Source organism: Diuraphis noxia, unplaced genomic scaffold, assembly GCF_037042655.1.
Source record: "Diuraphis noxia isolate RWA-SAM2 unplaced genomic scaffold, SU_Dnox_SAM2 contig0002, whole genome shotgun sequence".
NCBI lineage: Eukaryota > Metazoa > Arthropoda > Insecta > Hemiptera > Aphididae > Diuraphis > Diuraphis noxia.
Window position 1 is genome coordinate 22741284 of NW_028301712.1, and position 15007 is coordinate 22756290.

Below are 15007 nucleotides of genomic sequence, written 5' to 3' on the forward strand. Positions count from 1 at the left end.
TATCATCCTTTTCTAAATCCGTGAATTTGAGACCTTCCATTGTTCAATACTTTATTTCATCGTCTACATGGGCTGTTGACAAGTTATTTTAGTCCGAATTCAAAACTAGCATGGAATACTGTTTGAAAACTACCTACATGCATGTAACGAAATTGCCTATACATTACGCCGGCCAACGCATTATACATAGGTAAATGTATGTTATATAAATGTACAAATAATATCGAAAACAATATTTATGTTTCCAAAGACGTTGTATGGCGTCGTGTGTGCAATAATCGATACGATTATATATTGATTCTGGATTCTAATGAAATTTTTCGAAATAAAATAACTGCAAATGTATTCCATCAAAGCATATAATTATGGTTCTAGTCAGATTATCAGATAGAAATGCCACTAAGCGAACGATAATCTTATAACGAAATAGGACAGGGTCAGCGCAGTGTCCAAATATCAAATAATTCGTTGGACGTTGATTAACTTCTATATTGCAACCGCAACAAAACGCAATGAACCGTTTTTTGTGCACGTTGCAGGTTATGGCAATCACAAACCAGGATGATTATTAATATCATAAGATTACGCGATGCGAATGATATGAAATCTCTAAATCTGTAATCAGACAAATTTTGTATGCAGTTGATACGTTACGTAAAATGTACACCAGCATAGTATCTTCGCTAATTTATTTACCGAACACTCTCGCAATGTATCATTCATTCACAGTAATTTCGTGTATAATGCGGATACTAGTGTAATATTCTTGGTTTTACGGTAATAATGCATTCGTAGAGCCTGTGAAGGTATGATTTAAAGTTCATAAAATTATACAACTTTCAAGTTTGTTTTCCATGATATGAATTAATACTGATTTGAAGTTAAAGAAAAATCTATCGTTTTTCTATTATGTTTTTTTCCTAGGTAATTTTAGAATCTTTTTCAGAATATTTGTTTAGTTGCTATATTTTTTTTTATAGACAGAAAATAACTGAAAAAAACTGAAAAAAACTTTAAAAAATGACTTCTATGGTCATATTTAAATTTGCCATTGGTGACTTAAGCAGATTACACTATGATAGGTAACCTCGTTATAATTGATCTATTTTTATAAAGGATGACGATAGCCGTATGGCGTACACCGTTAAGACTATAGGTTGATAAAAATTAATGTATAATATAATTTTGATAATCAACTGGTTTTAATAATTAGAGATGGCCGGTTTTATTTATTTATTTATTTTTTACTATTATTTACTATGTACTTAGTAAACTTGTTACTTATATATTTTTCAATAAATGTTTAATAGTTTATAGGGATTACACCTTTGTCAATATTTTATGGTTATATGTTCGTTACTTGTCACGAACAGGTTTTAATAAGCAAACATAGCTTATACTAGTATGTTTAAGTATGTTCTGTGCCCCCTGCAAATCCGGGTACCCCGCCCAGCCTATAAATATGCTATCGTGACCGTACTCAGCCGTGCCCCATCCTCTTCCATCCATGTCTATCACTTACCTGTTCGGTAAGGTTATTACCTTTAAACATTCAGATCAAAGGAAAACAACACTGTTAAATTTCGATTTAAAAAAAGAAACGGTCCAGCTGTCGCTCGCAATGTCTGGTGTCGTAGTGTTTTTAGGTGCTCCTGCACTTGTTTGTTTGACTGGTGCTCATGCACTCTGGGATGGTGCTCATGCACTGGTGAGAGGAGACGAGCTGGTCAAGCCCACCAGAGCGACCGGCGGTGGCCCCATCAAAAGTCTCGAAGTCTCCCGAGAAATTCGTCCAAGCCCTTGGTTACAGAGACCCTGATTAGACCATCCCTTGACTCCGGTGTCACATGAAATGGATCGCATGTGTTGCGCCGTAAACCGTTATAATCACATATAGTATCCTATATGTGACCAAGCGATGTGAACGTTCCCTTCATCAGTGATTTAATATATTTATTGAGATTTGGGATTTGGGGTTATAGGGTTTATTATATGATGCGTCCGACAACTTAACAGTTATTTATTTTATTGAATAAGAATAATAAATTTACAATCATGATATGTGAATGTGAGCATATCATTACATTAGATATTATATGATTTCTCTTTTAACCAAAAGTCATTCGGAAAAGACAATTTAACGTGTGAACATTACTTTTCATTTTGGTATATGGAAAATATATGTTTATCACGTATTCTATAACTGTGTGGAGGGAGTAAATTCATCATATTTTAGAGAGCTGATTTAACTAAAAGGAGTCATGTTGTTCTCCAAACTCTTGAAAACATTCTACAGTTTACTATTGTTCTCAGTCCTGCAGTGTCTATTACGTAAAAATGTTCAACTGTGGTGTCTATGAAAAGGTTTTCTCTGTGAGATCAAATTTACTGAGACATGCAAAATCTCATGAGGGAATTAAATTCCAATGTAATCACTTAAAAAAAAAAAAAATCCGTCGAAATAATCTGACCGATCACATACAGATAAAAACATGGTACGTATTTCATTAATATTATTTAGGTATAAAATTATTGACTTATACTTTTGAATACCATTTAATGTGAATTTCTACAACTTTTAATGACCACCAAACCATTGTTAGCCGTTGAAAATTATAGGCACCCAAATCTAGTATACTTGATAAGATTTAATTAAAATAATATACCAATATTTAAAATTAAATATAAACCCATACGATTCTATATCATTCCCCACCATGTCGAACCACCACCTCTCCTCCCACGACATACCACACAACCCCCAGCTTTTCCCTAATCCTCAATACCTTTCCACATAACCAACTTTTAAGTCCATTAAAAACTATGGTCATGTGAGTGCTCATACCCATCACTATGGTTCACGTAAATAACCATTCCAAATTAACTCGATTTATATCAGCCTCCATTTACACACAAGACCACAACCATAAGAATCTCTCTCATCTATATACTATATACACATCTATATAGATTTATAGGTATTTACCAACGATTAATCACATATTAATCAACTTATCGATCTATTACTAAAAAATTGTTTCCTAGATCCTAAGCACATTGAGCTATATATTCAAAACTAAATTCAAATTACATAAAAAAAATTATAGGATATTAATAATCAAATATAGAACTAGAATATACCTATACATTGTTTGTTATAGGTTTGTGATAGGTATAAATGGGAGGGGAAGGCTCTGGCAGGTAAGTGATAGATATGGATGGGAGGGGATGGGGCACGGATGTGATAGCATAGAGCTATAGGCTGGGCGGGGCACTCGGATTCACCGGATTTGCGGGGGGCTCGGAACATACTAAAACATACTACTTAGCTTAAATTTAAAAATAATGTAAGTACTAATATAATTTTTAAAAAAAATGGGCATTATAACAAATTTCTACTATCTTAAATAGTTTCCAAGCTCCAAATAGTTGTTCACAAACTATGCTTTTCAATATACAATACTTCCACATCAACGGGTGATGAACATTCGTTAATGATTTACAATAATATTTTGACTGAATGTAGGATCAGGATGGCAATAGATATTATTGAATAACATAAAAATGTTAATTGCTTCAATAAAAGTGATAATAATATCAATTATTCAGGTACTTACTAAAAAGTAATGTTTTTTAATGCAATTAAACAAAAAATTGTACGAAAATCTATAAAAATCGTTAAGCGTAGGTAATGGATATAAAACATTACATGCATAAAACACATAAGTTAATGAATTAATCCTCTACATAATACAATGTACAATTTTTCGAAACTTAGGTTCATTTGAACTAAAATATAATAAAGGTATATATCGCGTGTTTATGTATTATTAAATACTATCACATCATGGTATTCTTTGATATTGTGAAAGATGACCTTCAAGAAATTGTTGTTAAGCTCGGAACGTATATTATCGTCAAATTTATATAAAAGTTCGAGGAAAATCAACAATGGTCTGTTTCAGTTTTTTTCAAAAATGTGAAACTCGTGGTCATTGATATGTTAAACCAAAGACATACAATAGAATAGATAGAACAACGAATTTAATTTAAACTAGTAGTGTCACCATATCAAATTCAAGGAAGTTATAAATGTTCTAAGTAGTAGTTATTATCTATAGTGGAAGTATAACAAAAAATGTTTAACAATGTTACTCGAATTAAAACGAGTTGAATTTAAATTTCATAGAAAAATACCAATGTGGTTGACAAACTATAAAATATATACGTATATTTATAGTTTTATAATAATGCTCAAATAGAAAAATAAAAGAAAACATTTTTAATCAGTTTGATCACACATAAAAGATTTTTGTGGACCGTTATACTAATGACAACGAAAATGTTATTAAAAATATACGCAGCGTGACTCGAAATTATTCAAACTATACATGATTGATGACATTCACAACGGTTACAAATGTATTAAAAAATTTAACTATAAACAGTCGATCTACGGTAACCATATACAGTGTCACCGAATGAAATAAAAATTTTAAAACTATCAGTTTTATCTTATCAAATAGCTGTAAAACTAACTTACCTAATTAGATTATATAAATATTTTATTGATTGGAATAAGTGTGTCTAATAAAATTATTGCACAAAGATTAGAAAGTATACAATATTTTTATCCACCGACAACCAGCCAATTTTTAAAGCAGGTCAACTGAACTACTAGAAGTACGTGTTCGGTGCCATTGCAGACATATTATATTTTAATCGAACGAGATGCTGCTCAGCGTGAATTATAAAATATATTAATATAATATTTAACAGACATTTGAATAAAAACATTACATAGAAATCCTAGGCTTTATATAGAATCCTTTTTGATATTTAGTAGTATATTAAATTTTAATGTTTATTTTAGTTTTGCTTATATAGGTTAATCTATTCCTCTAATTTCTATAGAACGCCAATTCTACCTATGTATGGTTAATTATAAAATAGTTTATTATATATTTTCGTGTGTAAATAATTTTGAACGAATGTTAATCAACATATATTATTAATAATTTAACTTAGTAATAACTAATAACATTATTAATATGTTTATAATTTCTCTATATTATACAACTGCTTTAATTTAGTATACTCAATACTGCTGGTTAACAATGTGTGATATTTTGAATTATAAAAAATATTATTTTTACACACGTTTTTTTTTTTTTGTCTGACCATACTTAAATTATTGTAACTGTTTGATTTACGAGATTGTAAGTCTCTCGTCGCTTTTCTATGATATTTTCATAATTTTATAACAAAATAAAATATTTGACCGAGTTGTAGGTATTAATCTTCTAATTTTTCTATTGAATAAATTACAAATTGATATGGCTAACAACTCATCTGTAATATTTTTCTATAGTAACAACTTTTATTGTATTTATATAAATTTAAATTATATAGGTAATACATAATATCTTACATATAGTTTAGTTTTATAAAACGGCTATAGGTATATAAGTGTTGCGATATGAACACCTTCATATGTAATGGACCATACTAAATAATTATAGCTCATAACTGCTGTGTTTAACACACATTATCGGTAACATATACATCACAATAATATTTTATATAAAGGAATATATTTTGTTTGTATAAATATACAGAGCTATACATAACCGAAGAGAATTTTTCAAGTGTAAGATTTAAGAAAAAATTCGACTAAGACCGTGAAGCGTATTTTTCGCCGTCTTTTAGTTGTAAAAAAAAATAATAATAAATAAATGTTTTTTACACAGTTAAGAAATGATTTCGCCGTAGGTCGCACTCCACCGCAGGGTGAGTTTTGCCGCCTACTGTACACACCGGGTATTAATCTTATTTTATTTTATAGCAGAATTGTTTTATTCCTTGTTTGTTTTTTTTCGTTTTTTTTTTTTGCACCACGTTAACAAGGTTGTTGTTTCGTCAACGACCAACGACGTTGTCGATCTTCATCGAATAATATACATCAAGAGAATCACTATATTATATTATTACTATTACTATTTACTGTCATGTGAATATCATAATAGTCCGTTGAGATGCGACATCGAGAAATTCAGACGACTATACGATATAATGATATTATTTTTTTCCATCTGACCGAACATGTTATAATATTATGATATTATGGTAAGCGTGGCGTAGGTCGTTCTCTGGTTATATCATTTGAATTTGTCGTGTAAGGTCGTGCAAATAAGATGACGACAACGATAATAACATAAAATATTATATAAAGATGAATGTAATAATAATAATAATATGGTCGTGGTCGTGTTTGTGCATCTAGTCCAGACGTGTACGTGACAGACGGGGCCGAAATGTCAGAACCACTGATCTAAAATAGACTTCATCGCGGCATATGCGCGTGTGAATATCGTACTCGCATTATAGGTGGTCTGATATGCTTTTTTATAAATATAATATGTGTGTGTGTGTGTGCGTGAATACAGCCATATAGGTGTTATTGACAAACCGCATTAAGCAGCGTGCGAGCTGCGGTGGGGTGCGCGGGCAGTGCAGGAATATTGTCTGCGCCGACATTGTCCTCCGCAAGAATTTTACATATTATTGAGTGTTCGAAAAACATATATTTTCTCTGTCCCCGCAAAGTGCATTTCCACGACCCCCTCACCGCACTCAGACGATCGTATATTACGACGTGCACATTCGTATATATTCCATTACGGGATACCGGCGGTGAGCGAAAAGAACGGAACTTGCATGCGTGTGTGTGTGTATATTATATACACGTGTGAACGGCGTAATATATACATAATACATAATATTATTATACGATTGTATATTATGCGTATATATTACATACATGGATATAACTACTCGTATGCACGTGAGGATAAACCTCGGTCGAGTAAAGATCGGAGTAAGAATTGCCGCTATAGTGCGTATATTATATATAGCCATTATACCAATACGAACAAAATTCCAGTCGTACGGCGTCGTCTTCACTAAAAATGTCCACTCATACTACGCCGTTTGGTAGACGGTAAGTTATGTGTTTCAAAATCATCGTCAGAAAGCAAGTAAATAATATGTATTGTTACATGTTTTTAAAAATTCTACTAAAATTTTCATGTTTGAAGCTATTTTTAAACTGCAAATGTACCTTGCATTATTTTTTTGATATAACATTTTAAATACACGAGACTTTCGTGAAATATTTATCTATAGCCAATAATATAAAATATATTAGTAAAAGATACAGTTTTAAATTATAATATATATAATAATTAAATTATATCTATACAGTTTTTAACCTGTTAAACATAGGTAGTGTTTTGCTTCGATTATTGTCTTTGTATTATCTATTATACAGCTATGTAACTAACATAATATACTTATATCGTTCTAAAACGAAGATAATAAATTTGTTTTTTTTTTGAGTAATTGTCGCAAAGACAAGTTCAAAGTTCGCTTTCGGACGGTTAATCTGAGGACGGTCCATCAGAATCAAATCTATTACGTGACGGCATTTCCCGAAGAATTTTTTCGGAAAACCATTTGTTTCATCTGTATTTTTTTTTTAACATCTACTGCCAACTACTTTTTTTCGAGTTTATAGAGCACAAATTATTATAATGTACGACACGCACTGTGCGCGACGTGATAGCAGATTTACATTGGCTGATTGAAAATCGTATGAGCGCGAAATAATACTTAATAATGTATTTTATTGTACAATTTGTATGTCTTATAATGTAAATGATTTATGTCTTATACTGCAGACAGGAGTATATGCCACGGGAAGCTGATAAATGTCTATTATTTTTTATTTATTTTTATTTACACAGTAAACTCTATTAGCAATAGTCGAAATTTTTATTTAATACTGCAGCGTAGAATCAGTGTCAATGCTCGTGAGAGGAACTGCAAGTTGAAAATTATTTCTGGTTTTAAAAAGTTTTTGTTTTCGAAACAAATCAGATTCGGCTACTTCGAATACACCAACAGTGGTTATCGGTAAATTATAAAAGTCAAAATTTTCTAACATTTTGTGTTTCAGTATAGCGGCATTTCCTGTGACGCTTAACGTGATATTATCAATATAATGTAAATTGGCTAAAATATATGGTCATACTACCTAGGTATTGAATCGATAATATGCCTGCTATATTCCGAAATGCTTGTGACCGTTATAATATTGAATATTCTGATTTGTTATAATAATTAAATCATCAAACGCAACTATGTAATTAGGACTTGGAAACGGGAGTGAAACAATAGGTAAACGTTGTAATTTATGCTAATTATTGCTTATAACGGTCGCTGTAATATTAGTAATAATTATATTTAGGTAGATACTATCACTGTCACTGATAAGTTCGACGAATCATTTAAATATAGACGATGAGCATACCATCGTATCAGCAAAGATATTAATTATCTTGCATTTCATGATAATTGGGATATTTGGTATGACCAAATGATAATCATATATAATATACTTTATAAGATATACAATATTTCATTTCTAAATCATAATTGGGTATCTATATTTAAATAACTATTATCCGCTCCCTTTTCCACGTTAGTGAAGAACAAAGTATTCATCCTACTCATCTTAAAATTTGACATATTAACTAAAATTAACCAAAAATAATTTTAAACCAAATTGAGTGAATAAAAAAAAATAACAATAATAATAATGAAATATAAAACTGAATTTAAAAAATAAAAATAGGAATGCTTTTTTATTTAGATTTATGATTGATTTATAGTTTTTAATCTTATTTAAAGTATTTTTCTATTGTCTTCTAAAAAATTTACATTTCCTACAATTGTTGAAACTTATCGGACTCACAGAACATTAAATCATTCGTCTATTGGACTTTAGTAAACTGATCCTTACGACTTCACATGTTCAATATGCGGCTATTTGCTCTGATACGACGGTACATATTATACTTTGACCATGGAGATAAATCTAATTACTATTTCGTGATAAACTGACCAGTCGTTTTTGCTGGGACATTGGTAGTAGTTTTTAGATTCGCAACTGTGTACACGCTTTATAATTTTTTTCCCGTAGTTTTTATTTTACACGTATTTATTTGTATTGCCATTAACATTTTCTTATCACCAAAAAAATCAAAAACCCAACCACCACTAAGAGTTTTTTGTTATTATGGTTAAACGTTGCGATATGCATCCGGGAGAAAAACGCTCCTAAAAAATATGATGCCGTCCTTCAAATGAGCAAGCGTCAAACCATTGTATATCCTACTCAAGTATTGTGTATAATATGTGTAATATAATATAAAGTATACAAAATATTTATTCTCAATACAGACCTATTGTGGTATTAATAGTTTGATAGTTATATTAAAAGATCCACTTAAAGTAGTTCCAGCTTCAGTTTATCAATAACTTGTTTGGTGAAAGTTTTAAATTTGTACGCACTGCCAAGTGTCAATAGTGAAAAACTTTTTTAATGACTTTTTTATGATAACATTTCTTTAGCCATTATTTAATGATTGCCACAGAATATCCAGCCATCCAAGCATAAATAATATATTTGAGTTATACCTGAATCGCAAGCATGTTTTGATTAATTGCGATAATATAAATATTTTATTTTTACGGTTTTGATACTGTTTTTACTGTTCTTAGAATTTCGTACCAATTTCAAAATCTATGAATTAAAAAAAAAAAATTCTAAAATAAATAGCATTCACATTAGTACATAATTGTACTGTTATTAAATTAAATATTTTTAAGTTGATATATCGCATTATTACTAAGCACTTACTTAAAAGTAATAAATATTAAATTAGTACCTATAATAATGTTTATAACATTTATTTAATTAATTTACATTGCTATCAATAAAGATCTATGGGATTAACAAAAAAATATCCAGATATTGGAATAATTACAAGTATCAGAGTATTTAAAAGCACGCTAACTTCAAAAGTATTTTAATAAAGTATTCTTTAACTTTTCCACATCTTTTGGTTTTAAGTTTACTTTTGTAAAGTTTACCCCTCATACAAATCAATTAAAGATAAAAAAAATGCAACCGAATGGCATTCATCGTTTTAGAATAAAAGTTGATACTTAAACTAGACATTTTTGAATAGAAACTTTCCGGCACTCCACGAAAAAAAAGGTTACAAATTGAAACTTTTATATTTGTTGAAAAAAAAACTTTAAAAAAATATTTTATATTTTAAGTTAAATTAAGAATGACCTTATGGCGTTTAGTGATCATTATATTAAATAAAGTTATTGGAATGTATTTTTAAATACAATTGTTTAATAATGATTATTGTACCTATTGTAAGGTTCAAACGTCGATCACTTAGAAAACTAACAGTAAATAAGCTTTAAACATTTATTTTTGACATAGAAAAATTCAAATAAATGCATATAAATATATTTTTAGTTTTTGCGTGTCAAATTAAAATTATAAATTTAAACTAATTAGACATTTATTTATAAACGTTGAGTACTTAATAGATATGGTAATTTAATTATTTTTATTTTTATATTTTTATTTATATAAGCATGATGTTAATAGAATTCAATAAAATACACTTCGTATATAAAACAGTCACATATTAAATTAAAATAGAGAAATTGATAAATATATAAACACGGTTAAAATATGATTTTTGTAAAATTAAAATTATTTTCTTAATTTAAAAAAAGCTATATCGACGAATTCGCAAATGTCAAAATGATAGGAGATAGCATGGTGAGATAATATTATTTGTACCCAAGTACGTGATAATAGTTCCATAGTACATACCATCAATTATTCTTATTGTTTTTTTTTTTTTTTTTTTCGTAACAGATTGAATAAAAAACTTATGGGAACCAAAAAAAAAAGTATGTGATAATTAATAACATTCATGCAAAGTACCTAATTAATTATATTATCAAACGATTAAACGGCTTTCATTAAGTTGATCGTTTAATTTAATTGGAAACCAAAACTAGGTATCAATATTATATCAAATACTCAATTCATAAACTATAAGAATTTATTACTACTTATAATATGGTATATAAAATGTATCTTTAAGGAATTAAACTAACAGCATAACAATATCATATAAATACCACGAAGTAAAATCCTGATTAAGTTTATGTCATGTTAGGAAGATTTTAATAATTATTAGAACGTAACAATAATATTAATCCAACAGAAGAGGAAAAGACACTAGATAATTTGAGAGAATTTTCCCAAAATGTGGTGTTTTTAGGTGAATATTTTGAGCTTAAGCACCCCCCTCTCTCCCCAAAACACTGGTGAGATAAATGAAATCCAAAAACTATATAACATTCTAATTTAGATTGCATAAATACCACAATACAATATACGACTTTACAAGTAATGTAAATTTGTAAATGAAATAATTATTTACCATTGAGTAATTTGTTAATGCTATGTATATAGTGTTTAAAAGATTTTAAAATAACAGAGTGTTATCAATATTCAGAAGTTTTGGAGAAATACAACATTCCACCCAACTTGTATGGAGCTCTGGGACCGAGCAACGAGACCACATCGAACATGGAAGCCTTTCTTAAAGGATCGGATTTATACAACAAAATTTAAACATATTGTTAAAAAAAAAAAAATGTAACATTAATTTAAATAGTAACCATATGTAGTTAGCATCATATAAACATTGTAATATCCTTAAAATTGTATCTTAACAAAAAACTAATAGCCTTTGTTGTTGATGTTTTTTTTAGTTCAATAAAAAAAAAAAAAGAAAAGATTTTAAAATTTTAATAAGTACAAAAATAAAAATTGATAACACTTCGTTTGCAGTTTTACCTAGTTTTCAATATAAATTTAAAAAAAAAAAAACTAAACCAATTTATACATTTTTCATAACTATTAGGATTTATTAGATTGTTTATTATTATAATAGAGATAATATTTTATGCTCTCTAGTTCTCTCAAAGCTATTGCTATTGCTATTGCTGTCTTGTTCAGCCTCTTCTTAAATATTCTTCTATTCTTTGGGACTCTTTTACGTCACTGTCTCTTCTTGCATTGAGAGAGTCCAGAGGAATTTTTGTTCTTCAGCGTCATTTATTTTAAATATTCCATATTCATCGCATTATTATAGACCTGTTATGAATAAACCTGGACTCTTGTCTAGAAGAGTAGCACCTAATATGGCGTTTTTGCATAAGCTTATTGACAGACGTGTGGATGCTCTCTTTCTCCTTTCTCTAGTTAATTTTAAAGTCCCCTATCACTTTACTAGGTCTAATTGTCCCTTTGTTATTCCTTTTCACAGCACCAGCTATGGTAGAAATAATCCTATTCACCGTATGATGCGCACTTGTATCGAGCACCTAAGCTTTAAAACGCTTTATTAATAGTATTTCAGTCTGTTTTATTATTTTTACCTTTAGTTCACTTTTTGTTTTGTTTTTACATCATTGCCATTTGTCTATTTTATATATTGTTTTGGCGTTTCTTTACTTTATTGTTATATCTTTCTTAATCTTTATGATAAATTTTTTTGTACTTTTGAGCTCCAAGCCGTTCACAAATAAATAAATAAATAAATATAATATATATATATATATATTATATTTTGACAGTATTGACGATGAATGTATGATGTTTTTAATGTTTTGAAAAAAACTGCAGTATTGTGATATTTTAAATTTCAGAATAACTACAAAATATATAAATCAAAAAATGTAGTCCCTCTATTACATTTACATTAAATTTCCAAATGATAGAGGTACACATGGTATTTATACCAACTGGTCATGAAACCGTTTTCGGAACAAAAATGCGTTGTTATACAACTGATAGTATAGTTCTTTTCATAAGTTCCATGTTTGAAGTCTAAAAATAAAAATAAAATATTTATACCACACTCTATACTGGATTTTATCTCGCTTTGCTAACAGTGTTTAGCCCGTAAACCACTTTGTGCCTGGAGAGCTTTATTTGTCGTCAACTCAATCAGTATAGATATACAACTACTATACTATAAGAGAACAAATTCCGTTAAAATTATAAATTCCAACAGCTTTGTATAAGTGCCGTACATAGGTATGAAGATGTTGAAAAAATGGGTGCCATAACAATGGAATGATATGTGTTTTATGATATGGATTTTTCTTTCCCTCACTGAATACTTGTAGTACTTGATATTTCCCGACAGCCATATCATACGAGACGCAATAAAAAGCGCCCGGATTTAATTTTAATCTGCGAATTTCCCCTCCCGTCATTGGATCCATTACATTTCAAAGGCACTGAATATAACTTTTTGTACGCACACAATTCTTTTTCGGTTCTTGTGAGATTTTTTTTTTTTAATCTCCGTAACCGTATATGATGTCACTGTACTAGCCGATAACACTCTAGTTCTAATGATATTGTTAAAAACCCATATTTTTCATGCCATCACAATAAATATTGAAAATTTTCTCTTGTACATTGATCATAATATTATATACGTTTAATGTGTATTATATTTGAACAGGGTACATGATTATAATTTATGATGTATTATATGCCTATTGAATCTATATGAATTTATGGATTGTCCAACACATATATCATTATAAAATGTGTGTGTAGTTTTGTTGTGCTGGAATATAAAATATAAGAATAATAAACGAAGGTATGTATATAACCAGCTACCTATATGCTTGGACATTCAGTTGTATAATATTGTGACGATTAAATATTAATGTATATTTTTAATGAGAAAACATATCATTTAAATAATTTAATTATTACAGTCCGTCATCTTCTCACGATCTAATCAGGATTACGTATGCAAAGTTTTAATATTTTGTTTGTTTTGTAAGTAGAGCTCAGACATATAGATTTGTTGAAATATTCTTTAAACGTAAGACTTGAACTGTACAGAACAATTGTCGTAAGTTTTAAAAGTTTATTGTTTATACTATTTTGCATAATGCTAAAGTAAACTAAAATACTATAGAAACGAGGTTAAAAGCGTTAATCTAATCACATGTCCACAAACCGATGGCATAATACATAATCTATTGACTTTCCGACGGAAGTAAGTTATAATGTTATTATTATCAAACACACTCGCTGCAAATAAATAATCAACTATGATTAAACTTGATATTAGAAGAATATATTTTTTTTCCCAATTATTTTATACATTTGATGGTTATACAGAATTACTTGCACTTATGACGTATAAAATTGTTATTATTTTCTTCACCAATTGGTGTATTGCTAAACCAATTATTACTGTTGTCAGCTTCATAATTTTATTTAAAGTAGAATCAATTTAATATTTGCATATAAATATCAAGTATCAACCTAATAATTTGTTTTTATTTTTTTATCAAATTATAATTTTCGGTATTATGACTGAGAGTAGTGCATGATGAGTATCACACAAAAACATTAAGTGGTTCTTAACCCTTCGCTTTTAAAATTTAAATAGATATAAATAAAACTATCTCTTTAAAATTTAAAAATTACGTCAATACTTCCATAAATTCAACTTTTGTCAAAATATAGAACTAAAAATATAGCAATTAAACTAAAATAATTAAAATATAAATAAAGCTTATAATTTCTTTCATCCATGAGCATACGGGTGAAATAAAAATATGTAGCTATATAATGTTTGTACTAAAATATGTCCTATTGTATATCAGTTACTAACCATTAATAATATAAATTATACTAAAATTAAAATTAAATAAAATATTGAAAATGAATTTTTTCTTTAAATCTTTGATCATATTAAGAGACACGCGTCATTTTTTTTCTCTTATATAAAATCTCCTTATATTGTATTAATAAATAAAGATTTTTTAAACAAAATGTAATGTACCAAAAATACAATGTTTAAAACAGTCTAGCTTTTAAATTCTCATATTTAAAAGTATTTCAAAGAGAATCGGTTAGTACGTAATTATAAATCGTCATCCAAAATACCAATAATTCAAGTGTTGCGGCGATAAATATATTAAAATTTAGCACTGTTGTTCTATTAATACTTTATCTTTTACG

The 15007-nt window shown here is 28.7% G+C and overlaps 1 protein-coding gene across 2 annotated transcripts in view; it reads right to left on the bottom strand.

The window, feature by feature from the left end:
* The window catches only part of LOC107164063 (lachesin-like), a 139646-nt gene that overhangs the window by 38407 nt on the left and 86232 nt on the right, over positions 1-15007 (bottom strand). The gene's annotated exons all lie outside the window — the stretch shown is intronic.